This window comes from Etheostoma spectabile, unplaced genomic scaffold (assembly GCF_008692095.1).
Source record: "Etheostoma spectabile isolate EspeVRDwgs_2016 unplaced genomic scaffold, UIUC_Espe_1.0 scaffold317, whole genome shotgun sequence".
In the NCBI taxonomy this organism is placed as follows: domain Eukaryota; kingdom Metazoa; phylum Chordata; class Actinopteri; order Perciformes; family Percidae; genus Etheostoma; species Etheostoma spectabile.
Window position 1 is genome coordinate 141,597 of NW_022605584.1, and position 12,038 is coordinate 153,634.

Below are 12,038 nucleotides of genomic sequence, written 5' to 3' on the forward strand. Positions count from 1 at the left end.
CCTAATGTTTGAGTTAGAAAAGCAGAAATTAGGAATTATTTAGACGAAGAACATTGATATAGGAAAACGGGTCAATCTGACCCGAGGACCACATGAGGGTTAAAAACACACTGGAATACTGACAAGATGTTCACACTCTTTTTGAGCTCTACACTCATCTATGTTATAAAGCTTAATTAATTCACATCTAAGTGGCCTACTCCAACCAATCCTTGACTGGATCCTGAGAAGGTGGTGGTTATGGATGGCATTTTAACATTTTGATGAGCAGGTCCCGCTGGTACTCTCATATCTGTCCTTGGAAAGCTACAGCCAGCAGCTGTTCAGCTTAGCTTAGCATAAACACTGAAAGCAGGGGCGAACAGCTAGCCTGGCTCTGAAATCCACCTGTTCGTGCCATATATCATCTATTTGCGCACTTTTACTTCATGCATAAGCAGATCAGTTTCTTCTCCTGAAAATCTCTGCTTAGCAAATCTGGGATCATAATAGCAATGCGCTAAGGTCCAAACGCGCCTGGTTTTTAAAGGGAATGGGAGATGACATTCTGATTGGTTGATTGAATGTTGTGCCCAAAACACACCTATGATTAATTAAGACAGAGTCCAACCGTTTTGAACCATGCGCCTGGTCCACGGACCCTTTTTTCTGCTGTTAAACTAGCAAAGTGGATTCCTATACGCCCTAAACGCATCTGCATCATGCTCTTCACGCCATATGCTTAGATCATTAAAATTGGGCCATATATCTTTTTTGTTTAATCTATACAAAAAAGTATAACACCAACACATTGGGGTTTTGTTGGGGGTTGTGAGCCTGACTATTTCTTGGCCAGGCCTAGTCACTTCCTGGAGTGTAGTCTGGTCGCCAAGAAGTAGGCCTGCACATCCTTTAAAGAAGAAGAAGAAGAATTTACCTAGCAACAGACACATTTACACATCGACTAGAAAAACGTATGGCAAAGCAGACGTGGCTTTGAAGTGCCTTGGCCATGGAGATTAGACACCGGTGACTGGTTGAGTTTCTCGCGTCCTTGAGTTTCTTGAATATTTATCAAGAGCCTGGTTCTGTCCGAGGTTTCTCCTTCAAAGGAGGTTTTTATCACCACTCGAGGTTTGGCCCTAAAAGGAGTTTTTCCTCACCACTGCACTAAATGCTTGCTCTTGGGGGAATTACTGGAATTGTTGGGTCTTTGTCAATTACAGTGTGGTCTTGATTGATACTATAAATAAAATTGAATGGAACTTTAATCAATCTGGTGACAAATTCAGTGAGAACTGCAGCAGGCTGCTGTCATGTCATTTCTGTACACTGCTTTACCATCACCCACCCTTTTCATCGTAATTGCAGACAAAAATGTTCTGTTGTGAAAAGTAAACAAAGCAGAGCTCAGTTTCTCTTTGCCTGAGGAGACTAGATGTGTTTGGTGATGACCAACCATTTGGCTGAATCTGGGTTTGCAGATGATTTTCTTTAATAGAAGAAAAACTCAAATCCAGTTGAATCCACTGTGAAACGACCTTTGGTTAATGCATCTATAAGACACATATGTGCAGTTACATATGGCATTGTATCTTTCAACGCCCCCGGCTCTAGGGTGTGTGGCCAACAGTTAAGTCGGTTAATGGAAACAGCAGCACAGGAGAGGGCATTAAAGCTCGCCATATTGGGCCCATAACAAGGTCACAGGGTGGCTGCGTTGTGCGTGCGTCGTCCTCCGGGGGGGTTTTCCATGATGGTCTGGGAGATTAGGTCGCCCACTTTGGTTTATTGGGGCAGAAGGGCCTCGGCCAGCAAGTGCAGTTACAGTAGCTCTGCTCAAGAGTGTACCCGGAGCTCCGACTCGCACTAATAACAGCTTCAATACACCAGATTGGGACTGTGGCTTTTAGTTCAGCCCTTTATAAACAGCGACAGCCCACTTCCTTGTTTGTGGTTGTGTGGTGTTTTGCTGGTTTGTGTGTCAGATGTTTGTCAGAAGAAACTTGTTCAGATGAGTTGCACTGTAGTCAAAATGCCGAGAGAGAGAGAGAGAGAGAGAGAGAGAGAGAGAGAGAGAGAGAGAGAGAGAGAGAGAGAGAGAGAGAGAGAGAGAGAGAGAGAGAGAGAGAGAGAGAGAGAGATGAAGCAAATGAAGGAATCAGATGGATGGATGGGGAGATAGCGAGAGGGAAAGTTATGCTTGCTTTGAGGCCAGATAAAAGCTGAGGAAGAATAAACAAATGATAGTGATTGATTAGAACAGTTAGTAGGAAAGAGAGAGAGAATTCTCTCGCATGCTTGTTCTCTCTGTCTTGTCTCCTCCCTGTGTGTGTGTGTGTGTGTGTGTGTGACGGGGCTGAGCTCATGCCTTGTCGTCCCAGGTTTAGTCTGACCAAGAAGCTGTAGCAGCGGCACGCTCCCCTCCCTCGGCTGACTGACACACGGTACGCATTCCTCTCCTTCTGTAAGTGAACCTTAACACTGTCAAAACGGGAAACCGGAGTGGGCGGATTAGAGTGCTTTCAGACAGCGTGAGTGTGTGACTTTGAAGAATTTTGCTCTGCAATAGGATTTAAACATGTTTGAAAAACTGATAATTTGTCATGTGGTGTTGCCATAAAAGGGAGCTTTTAAAGCTTCAGGCTTGTCTTTGGGATGAGGGTTCCCACTTGTACACAGAGGCTACTGTGTTGTTTCCACTCCAGCTTGTTGTTTGCTCAGCATGTTGTCACCGGGTGAAGGCCAACACTCACTGCCACACTTTGCTCAAGAGCGTCATGGATACCTAACGGAGATCATGTTGCTTCTGTTAGCGTGGTGGAGATAGTTGCTTGGCAAACTCTCAGTTGCTTAGAGTCCTTTTTCAGAGTGATCCTTGAATATGTCTGGACAGGCTGGACCGCTGCAGGCTGAGAGCCAAGCCGTGGCTCTAATCAAGGCTAATGGCAGAGAGGGGGGGTCCGTCTCTGGTTGCTTGCAACAGAGGAAGGAGCAAAATCGAGTACATTATAGGAACACGATAGCTGTCTCAAATCCAGTTTAAAACCCACTGAAGCTTTTAAGTACAGCACTTGTTTTTTTATATCTGGCTATCATATAAAATAATGCTAACATGCTAAACAAGATTCCTAATTGCTACCTAAATGTCTGACCAGGTGTGTGCCTCATTGGAATAAAGGCAAATTACCCAATTATCAATTGCTTGGATTTACGTAAGGGGTTTCCAGGAATCATAGTTTTGCTGTTATTTTAATTATTATTTGCCCATAAAGAGACTCTGCAGGAATGCTGGCTGCAGCACGGGGGTAGAGGCACCCAGCCGGAGTTGGTCTAATCAGATTGAACGGCCTGTGGTCATTCACCCCGAGTCCAGGCTCCATGCTGCTTCCTACTACAGGACAGGGAATCACATTTAAACAAGAAATCAAACCAAATGACACAATCATCTTTAGTGGCCACCAAAACATGGATGTGGAATAAAAAAGTAAGCCTGCTAAACTGACTGCCATTTAGTTTTTAATCAGACTGATTGTATTCCGGTCGGCTGTTTTCAATGGTGGAACAAGTAGATTATTCAAAAGTAGCAAAACAATAATGTCAAAACACTTTAAAAGTAAATGTTACTAAGTAAAGTACACAGGTATTGGCAGTGGGTACTTAGGGTTGTGGATATGTTATTGGATTATTATTATTAATGAAACAGTATTACAATAATCAGCATGTTCTGTTAAGGTGAAGCCGTGCCGGTCGCCGTGTTTGGGGTTGGGGTTAGGGTTATTTCTCTGTTGATGTTTTTCATAAGTAGATTATGTCTGCAACTCTGATTAGGGCTGGCCAATAATTCAATATGTTAAATTAAATTAGCGTCTTCCAGTGGAATCATATATTGAGGTATCATGATTTACAATTACGTTGTCTAAATTGATAATAACAAGCACATACTAACTAAATGTTTTCTGAAAATCTGTTGTGAAATAATTTGAGAGAATATGATTTGAAGAATTGCAGATTTATTTGACCATCACATTTGTGCATGCACATAATCAGTTGTTCAAGTTGGAAGAAAAGTATTTCTTTTTTCTCAATAATTTTATTTCAAACTGTTTACTACATTATTGATACACTGCATATAATTTCTCTAAAATCTCATAAAAAAAAAAATCTTGTGAAAGCAGCAGTTGTCAACCCTCCAGTATCGTTGCAGTATCGTCATCGATGTATTTGGTCCAGAATCTTCTCTTCATGCCTCCAGCCCTGACTCTGATCGGCCTGGTGGCTTTTCCACCGAGGAAGCATGTTGTGTAGACGTGGGCATGGAGGCAGAGGTCTGGAGGGGATTGGAAAGACTTGAATAGAAGCTCTTTTTAGGGCTCATTTTGAGACCCAATCTCCAGCGCCGCTCCCATGCCTCAGTGTATATGCTGCAGTTGGATCCTTTCTGCATTAGTTTATGATGAAACAGCTTTTAGTTATTCAGCAGGAACTCCTACCAGGAAGCAGCGCTGACTTCTGTCTCAAACCTTGATAAACAAATACAAAACAGCAGTTTTTAAGGAGCCTGCGCACAACACCTCCACTCCAAAAATGTAACTGTTGTCCAGTTGGAAACTTTTGTAGGACACCAATATCCAAATCCCTAACAACAAGAATAAAATCCAGCTGTGATCCGCCTGCGGTTCCTTTTCCTCATCTTTTGATTTTATTATTCTAATATAATGAAGAATGAAAGTAACCAGAAAATGTATTGGACTTCATTATTCTCTAGTTAAAGTTGTTGTGCCCAACCTGATTCCTCCATCACAACCACAGTAGATCTTCCACCGCCATGCTGCTTCCTCTTAAGGACATTTACCCTGTCACCTCCATCCTGACCCTGAGCCCCAACCCCGCCCCCCCCCCTGCAGTGATGAAACCGAGACTCCACTCTATGTGAGGCACATGGACCCACCTAGCTACCCCCCACTTTGTGCTGAAATGCTTCCGTGTAATGAAATGCTGTCTGCAGCCTGTGTTCCTTCTTCATGAAAGATAAAACATGGACAGATTTCCTTTTCTGAGGCGTACCAGAAGTAAAAATCACTCCGACACATTTTACAACCACTTTTAGAGCCATTAACTGTAAAGTGCGTCTTAGTATTCTTTTGAATACTAATAAGGTAATTTTATTAAGTGGCCATTCATGTCCCCTGGTGATCACATGACACGATGTAGTGAAATGAAGGATTGGTGTAAGCCCATGACTTTAGGTTTGAGACAGATTTCAAGACCTAAACTCCCGGTATCTGCATAGCAATACAAATCTGATACCAGTGCTCCCTTTCTCTCTCATTTAAAATCTGTATAATGCTTCCTCACTGTACAGAATTCATGGGGGGATCATTCTTATGCAAATCAATAACAAGCTATATTCTATAGCCCGTGATGTCTTAGGTGGAATCACTAATGGTGCCGATTTGTCAAAATGTAAAAAAGTGATAGAATCTCAGTGTTACTTGCTGTATGCTTCTCTGGATTATTAGCGCATGGCATATTAGCCGACTCTATGTTACCTGCACTATTAGTCCCAGTTATTAAAGACAAAACCTGTAAGGTATTAAACATAGAAAACTACTGGCCAATCGCTTTGGTGAGTATACTCTCTAAGGTGTTAGAACAAATTCTATCTGCAAGAGTATACAAGAATATATAATAACCACTGACAGTCACTTTGGTTTTAATAAGAAACGTAGCACAGATGTGTGTGTGTGTATCAGCACTGAAAGAACTTGTTACCAAGTCTAAAAGACACGGTTCACCAATGGTTTTATGTTTCTTTGATGCATCCAAAGCTTTTGACTGTGTTAATCACGGTAAATTGTTTATAAAATTACAAGAGCGGGGGGTCCCCCCATACCTGATGCGTATTTTTCCTTATTGGTACTCCCATCAATCTATGCAAGCTAGATGGGGGGGGGACAACGTCGGCTCCTTTCCCAGTGACCAGTGGGGTAGACGAGGGGGAATACGGTCACCTGTTCTTTTTAACTTGTATAATTATTGTTCCATAATAATTTGACATTAGGAGTGTGTACAACTGGCTGTATGGTGGAGGATGGGCGTATTAATCCTCTGATGTATGCAGATGATTTAATTGTTATGTGTCCACATAGTGCTGGCCTGCAGCTACTGCTCAGAGTCTGCTCAGACTACGGGCTACAGCAAGACATCATGTTCACTGCTATAAAGAGTGTTACTGCTGCTACTGAGGAGGACAGGAAGCTGTGCTTTCCCTCTTCCTACTCGTCAGGGCAGGAGCTTAGCGTAGTTACTAAAGTTAAATACGTGGGCCACATTATCACGGAGGATTTTTGTGATGATGACATACGGCGGCAGTGCTGTAAATCATATGGGCAAGCCCATGTATTTCACATGTGTTCTGAAGAAGTTCAGATGGCTCTTCTCAGAGCATACTGTACTCCACTGTGTACAGCTCGTCCATGGGCAGCTACAGCACAGTAAAGATAATAAGATAAAGATGTACTGGTTGAGGGTTTGGTTTGTACCCCTCTTGTACTGTAAAGAATCAGGGCTCAAAGTGTAGCGCATAGCTAACTTACTTACTCCATAGCATAATTATACTTCCTGTTTACATCTCTTAAACGATGGGCCCTGTAGTTCCAAAACGCGGTGTGTAGCCATTGTCCTTTTTCTGTGAAAGTAATGCTTCTTAATGACAATACAGTTGAACTTGAACTTGAAAGCCACTGTTCTAAACAGATTATTGAAGTTTTTTTTTATGCACCAGGGAGGAAATGTAAACTCCATCTGCCTATTGTGTGTCTCTGCAGTCAGCACAGACATTTGAATATATAAAGACTCAAAGGCTGCTCATTCTGACGGTTGCGAGATTGTAACTCCTACCTTCCTGTCTACTTTGGAAATGAGTGAGCAGTGAATGGTGTTTCCTGCCTCGGCTCCGCTCCCCCGTTGGACAGTATCTCGGCCAACAGAGCCCACTCTCTGGGCCCATATGATTACACATTTTTATTTATGGTCGAGTTGCAGTTCCACTCTAGCTGTAAATCAGCCACTGGATGGGCAGCTCCCAAGATCTGTACCTCACATTGTCCCCCCCCTCCCCCTGCCTGCCTCGGCCATGGAGCCACCTTGTGCTGATGGATGTGTCAGTGGTTTGATGAATGAAGGTACTCTGACACCCCTGCATGCCGGCCCAGACTCGGAGAGTGTTCTCTCTCTCGGCTTGTGCTGCAGAGGAGGATTGAGAGTTGGTGAAGTGGGCTATCATGGCATGACACGGCACGGCACGATTGATTGGATAAGTGCCTGCAAAATGATTTTGCCTTGCAGAGATGTGATGTGCAGTATCCGGAGTTTAACCAAAAAATTGTGTTATGTTGCCATATGAATACTGTTTTTGTATTCTATGACTTTGAGCTATCTACAGCCCAGAAAGTCTTTTTGTTTTGAATTATAGAACACGATTGTAACACAACTATAATACAATGTGAGTTTGTGTAGAAGTCATCGGTCAATGTAATGTCATATCTTAGAATAATCATGTTTTATTGTTTGTGGTCATAAGTTCTTACTAATCAGAAGCTTTGCTTTTCTATAAAACTGATGTGACCTTAGCTTTCAGATAACTTTCAGCTTGTTACCTGAACCCGGGTCCTTCTAATTCTACCGGGCTGTAGTTTTCCCAGAACCTCTAAGGAGGAGTATGAATGCCTCCCTGAAACCAGCCCCAGCTCCTCTCGGTCTTGTTTGATGTCAGGAGTTCACAGTTAGTGCTTATCTTCATGCAGGAAGTCAGGCTGACATTCTCTCATGATACTGAAGATAACTCTACTTCTCAGAGAACTGGTCCTTTCAGTCATGTTGATGGCCTCGTGCACCGTTAGCATCTGGGGCCAAAACTCTTGATTAGGTCGTCTCTAGAGGACAGCTTGTATCAGTTTGCCTGATTAGGGGCAGGCACAGATAATGAAACAAGATACCATCATGTGCCTCGCTTTTCTTGGAAACCACAAACTTCGTTGTTTTCAGGTTATTTGCAGTGGGGTTTGGTAGAAAATACAAATTCAAGGTATTTGAATTAGATGGATTACAGTTGCCAGGAAGTCTACACTTGTTTTATGAGGAAAATGTTCAAAAACTTTCAAGCTCTTGGAAATAGGCCAAACACTGTAGATTTCTTTTGTTGCCCCTAAATATGTCACGTATATAAACATTCAACAGATGAATCCCATTCATCAGCTTCAGAAACAACAAAGCACTTGGCTTGGTATATACCACGGATTAATCCAGTGTTGTGAGTAAGTTTATTCTAGTGTGTGGGAGGCGGGACTCGTTCTTATTAACCTAAATTGGCTGTTGGCACTCCCAGGGCCTGTCCTCAGTAACAACCACGGGCCGGAAGTACAACCGGACAACGGATCCAGTTCGCCGAAGTGCTGCAAATGCTGAAGTGCCTTAAACCTGCATTCTGTCTGAATTCCAGCCGAATGATGTGTTATTGTTATTGTAATGTAATTTTAGCTGACTTTCCCTTTAAATCTATCACAAAGCTATACATGAGTCTTTGGAACTGTCAGCTAACCTATGGAGGAAGGTTTTTATGACCGGTAAAAGATGATTAGTTGATATTTTAACCTTGGAACTCCCCTTTTTTTTAAATAAAAATGCAGTACAGTAATAGTATTATTGTTGGATTTTACTTGGGATCAAATGGGAGAAATTATTGATCCAATATGGTTCCTTCCTCATCCTTTTTGGCTGCTCCAAGCCCACGTACCATTACCATAATGCCCCAAATAGACAAGCATCAAAATCCAAATTGGCGGCAGCGCTCACTTGGCCAGATGCCGGGCCTCAGCCCCGGCTAGTTGCTTCCATACAGGAAATAACGCTAACTCAACGTTTGTGTATGAACATGATGTGAATCACAGTCACCAGATAGATGGAATATTGTGTTAGACAGACATCAAAACACCAAATGAGGAAATATGTGTTCCTCCCAGCAGTAGAGTTCGGAGACTTGGAGAAACTAGGACTCAAAGCACTGAAGCGATTCTGGGGGATCGTGGATCAGCACCTTACTAATACACTTTATCTTGTCCTCTTCCATTCGTTTTCTACCCATTTTCATGTGCAGCAAGCATCCAGTATGCCAAGTATACAACCGAGTAAACAAACTGATAATTAATAATCTTTGTAACCATCACTGGCACCTGCAGTAGAAAGACGCTGTTCTCTTTGTGTCTCTTCCTATATCATTACCTGTACCTTTTCTTTTACCTGGTTTCTTGAAGCTATATCTAGATCTAAATATATAGGGACGGTCCATTGAGTATTAGACCAGCATTTAGGTTTGGCCTTAACATCAACATCTTCTTATTCTTAGCTGAATAAATGACAAAATATGCCCTTCAGATATAAAAAGAGGAGAAAGCTGCTGTTATCTCTTCTTTCCTTGCTACTAAGAATAAACTAGGTCAGAATTGTGCTGCGAGTGATGTTTAAACATTATGTAATATGCCGTGGCATTTTATCCTGCAAAAGCACTCTTGGTCTTTTCAGACGCAGAGAGAGCTGTCTGAGCTGAGAGTGTTTGAGGCTGGTAATTACTTTACTTAGTCTGTCTCTGGGTTGAGTCCTATTCATTCTTAACAGACTACACTAAACCGGTGGAGGTGGGATGTAATAAATCTATAGAAATAAGAATGTGGAGCACACAGCACGGTGCAGAGAACCCAGAAAGGAGCTCAAGGAGCTGTTGGGACTGACCAGCACTAGCATGTTGGTGCTTATCTGGTCAGCTACAGTTGTTTCCATTTGGCCTAACGAGCAGTCCCTTTGTCAATGGGGTTGAAATGGCTGTCAGTTATGATGATGACAGCACAGATATTGGAAATAAATTGCTATTTGTACAGGTTAAATAAACCAAATCTTATCTTATCTTATCGAATTTAGCTTGTCTCAAAATGAAAACACAACTGGTTGTCTCTCTAGCTTCATGCTCCTGCTTCAGACAGAACGTGGAATATTTCAGCTGTAGTTGAGAGCACGTCCTCCCCTGTCCTTGTGTATGTCAATGTCATCGTCATGACAGCGCAGCAGGCTGCTGGCTTTGGTCTGAAAGCCAGAGAAAAGGCCCACAGCAACATGGGGCCTTGTTCTGGAACAGCAGCATTTCAGTCTGCCCCCTGAAGCTGAACTGAACCACCACACCGGGAGATCACCATGACCCTGTTCTCTTGTCCTTGTTTTTATGCCTTTGGTAGTCCCGGGACGGTTGACATACAGTATTTGATGTTGTTCAGAGTGGTTATTGCAGAGGGAATGAAGATGTTTTCTAATGTCTGCCTGGTGGAGGGGGTGAGAGAGGGGGGTTGAGGTGAACCGGTGAGCCACCTCCAGTGATTAATTCCTTTAATTAATAGGTTTTGTCCTTGATGGTAGAACAGCCTCTTTGGACACTAGTCTAACTGCTGTCTGACCGAGAACGTGGCTGCATTGATAGTCAGCTGTCTTCCTTCCCAGAATCCTTTATCAGACTCAGCCCCGGAAAGCCTTTTATCATGACTGGGATTATTGACTACTGTCATGTTGAATGTATTTTTTTCTTCTTGCATGGTCACCATACACATTCCAGAAAAGATCCTAATCATTCATTTTATTAATAAAGTAATCTCCCAGGTCCGCTCCTATGCTTCATATCATAAGTATGTTTATATCTGGTCATGTTCTCTGTAGCTGATGCTGTCTCTCTCTGGCGTCTCTTGTATTTGGGACATCAGTGTTTCAGTGGAACTCTGCTGTCTGATGAGAGTTATGTAACATAAATACATAAATGGGAAGGCAGAACGATTTTTTCTTCAACCTTCATTGTCTTACATAACAGTTTGGGATGCCTTAAAAGCGTATTTAACAGGTCGGATCAGGTTATCTGTTTGAATAAAAAATAAAAAAGACCTATTTCAACAGCATCTGGAGCTTAAATCTGCTTCTCGTCATTCGATCAGCTGTCTGGGAGGTTAGACCTGCCCACTTTTGTTGTTGACATTTACAGACCCGACACGGGCAAGGGCTGTCTCAAATCTCCTGCTTTCCCGAGGAACCTGACACCAGATGGATTGATCTGGGGCTTGCCTTCAGCCCATTAACCAGATCATCCTGTATCAGTTCTTGATTTAATATCAGGCCTGAAATGGTGCCCTCATGTTAGTGCTGCAGCTTGGGAGAGAGACCTAGGCCCGTCCCTCTCTGACGACGTAGGCAGTGACATTGACCAAGTAGGTGCTCGTCTTCTACATGTGGGGGTCACTTATGGATTTCATTTGAAATAGTCCAGAGCCCACATTTAAAGGAAGTAACCAGAAGTCAATGCTGGCTGCCGTAAATGGATGTACTGGCTTTGTCCCAGCTTAGATTCTTAATGGTAAGACTCTAAACTGTGGAATTGATCCTGATCCCCAAGCAGCGTAATATAACTTGTGAATATTGAGAATCCAAGAACACATATATATATATTTTCCGAACTTACCGTTCTCCAAGCTCTGTCCTTCTGGGTTCTGCGTCTGTACATGACTGACGTTGAGTCTTGAGTCTTTAATGTGAAATGCTGTTTGAATTTCCAAGCTAGAAACTCAGTCCTGCCCTGGCTCTGTGTGCCGGCTCCATCTCCACCTCTATCAGTGATCACCAAAAGCTAATCTTTTTGTTTTCATATGGAGGCTTCTGGGAAATGCATGGAGTTGCCTTATTTATTTAGATATAGAGAAGTATCATCGTGTTATCTATTGATTTCAACAATGTAACTGTATTCTAAATACCAACTCTTTAAATTGTAAGTGTAATGGAATACAGTTACTCGTAATATGTATTCGGAGTACGTAACGCTCCATCTACTCTACCCCTCCCCCCCTGCAGTTGAGTCACCCACCAGCCTCCTCATCTTGATGGATCGATGTATAGTGAGGAGTGCTTTTCAAATGCTAATCTAGCCCTGCCACATGCAGTGATCCAGCAGTGTCTGGTCCGATCAAACTCCTCTC

At 42.7% G+C, this 12,038-nt stretch overlaps 1 protein-coding gene across 13 annotated transcripts in view; it reads left to right on the plus strand.

Annotated features, from left to right (window-relative positions):
* Positions 1–12,038, plus strand: part of osbpl8 (oxysterol binding protein-like 8) — a 77,880-nt gene that overhangs the window by 24,059 nt on the left and 41,783 nt on the right. Inside the window, exon 1 of one of the 13 annotated variants that reach the window (XM_032511101.1) lies at positions 2,206–2,426. The exons of 9 other annotated variants lie outside the window; for them this stretch is intronic. The gene's annotated coding sequence lies outside the window, so the exon portion shown is untranslated. Of the gene's footprint in view, positions 1–2,205; positions 2,447–12,038 lie in introns of those variants that run through there. 3 more of the 13 variants (XM_032511104.1, XM_032511102.1, XM_032511105.1) reach the window with 3 other exon arrangements.